The sequence below is a fragment of the Olea europaea genome, chromosome 21, assembly GCF_002742605.1.
Source record: "Olea europaea var. sylvestris chromosome 21, O_europaea_v1, whole genome shotgun sequence".
NCBI lineage: Eukaryota > Viridiplantae > Streptophyta > Magnoliopsida > Lamiales > Oleaceae > Olea > Olea europaea.
Genome location: NC_036257.1, coordinates 16,488,476 through 16,490,689, shown reverse-complemented (window position 1 = coordinate 16,490,689; position 2,214 = coordinate 16,488,476).

Sequence of the window (2,214 nt, the reverse complement as noted above, 5' to 3'; positions counted from 1 at the left end):
ACAGAGGAGAATTTCTGAGGGAATTACGTAACAATTGGAAGATCAAACCCATTCAATACACTCAAATCTATGGATCAAGGTACACTTCCGCTTTTAATGTTCTCTTTGATTTCAACATGGAGGATTTATGTAATTTTTTCTGAAAGGGTTTGGTAAAATTTTGGTTCATTTCAATTTCTACATGTTGAAGAAGTGTCTTGATAAGCAAAGAAGTCAGGATTACAACCAGTTTGTTTGGCTTCCAAATTTTTCCTGGTCATACTAGCTAATCGTGTCCAATTTTGATAAGCTCACTAAACGCTGAGCTTTGAACTCCATCACAGGTACACATGTTTAGTTGGGTTTATAAGCTTGCTTATGAAAAGGAGAAAAGAAGTACATCCAATTGTCCACAACTTCATTAATTTTACTATAAGTAATTGCAATAATTCAATTAAGTTAAGCCAGGCCTCATTAACTCTTTCAGGAAATTGAGTAGAGTACATGAGAAAATTATCACTGGCAGTCCTCAACTTGTTACCATTCTGAACAGTAAATTTAGCTCAATCTACCATCCTAGTCATGGACTACAAAATATAAGTTGACAAGGGCATATTGAAATCAGTAATCAGTGCCCACATCAATCTCAATAAGGATATTCTCGAGCATATCAAAACCTAAAACATAAAACATAGAAGACGCTATAACATTCCATTGACACCACTCTAGGACATCCTTTTTGACTGGATGTGTGGTATATACGCTTCAACCAAGATAGTGCATCCGTATTCGAAGAGTGTCGATACCATAATCATTTTTCTTTCTACTAAGGGATAAAAATCCCAAATCAAATAAAGATAAATATACAGACCAACTTGTAAAGGATTTGACTACTTTTCTTAATAATGTAGACATTTTAAGATAGAACTTCAAATCCTAACATGGTATCAGAGATGACTAAATTCCAACAAATGATTCGATTCAATTAAGACTCAAACAATGAGCAAACAAATTTCAAGATTGGTCTGCTCAAAAGAGCCACTATCGTATTGGAGTGTGTTAAGGGAAAAAAATCCCCATCAAATAACGAAGAATGTACAGACCAACTTATAAAGAATTGTAATAGTCCTCTTAATAACGGCATTTTAGGATGGAACCCAAAGTCTTAACACTTTCTGTTGAGAAAAGTTGGTAATTTGTGTGTAGATAAATTTATCAATTAGCATAATAATATAATCAATTAGGCGTAAACATAATTCAACAATAATATAAAATAATAATAAGGTTAGAAAAGCAAGTCTTGGGAGTCACGTCGAGGACGCTGTCTTAAAGTCGTGTTGCCTTCCCTTCGTGCGGGTTCTTCCGACACTATACGGCTCCAAGATAAAACTCATGTGACTCTCCTTCTATGGGCACAACCATAGGGAGATAAAGAACGAGCCTTTATCTAGTTGCCGAAATAGTATAGGGTAAAATTATAGAGAATAATTTTGGAATCAATCATCTCAAGTTGTGTTTTTCTAATTGTATCTCAAATTGTAATTTTCCTCCCTTTATATAGTGTACAATTTAAACCCCCAGACTAATGAGAATTAATCAATCCATAACCTCCATTTAAATATTTAATTTTATGTTGTAATATAAATTAAGATTTTAATTAAACCCAAAACTGAAAATTAAAATATAATAATTTTGAAAGTTGAAACTTAATATAATTTCCAACAATCCCCCACAAGTTTTAAGCTTTCAAAATAATTAAAAATATATAATAGTGGCAACATAATACTGTGCAATAGGTGTAGGTGTCTTTTGGACTTGAACCTCACTTAGTGATAACAATTCCATTTGAGGTAGCCATAATGGACTAAACCTTGAATTAGGTCCCTTTGATCAAATTTCAATTGTTCCACACACAATATCGATTTAGGCTCTAGTTCATAGCGGGTAGCGCTTTTAATGGCCATGCGCTCTAATCTTGATTCTAGTAAGAGTCTCTAGAGAATAATTCAATCCCATAGCCACGACCTCATGGCAACTCTTACATAGGTGAGTCCTCTAAGGGTGTGTGTGACCCACACCTCGTGAGAATTCTCGCATCGGTACTCATTCAGGGTTAAACCTTTCCTAATATCACATTATTATTAGCACTATCACCCTAGGAATGAGCACAATATAAGTAGTTCTATTACAAATCACATAGTACGGGTTGTTTCTACCACACTGAACATTCTTCAT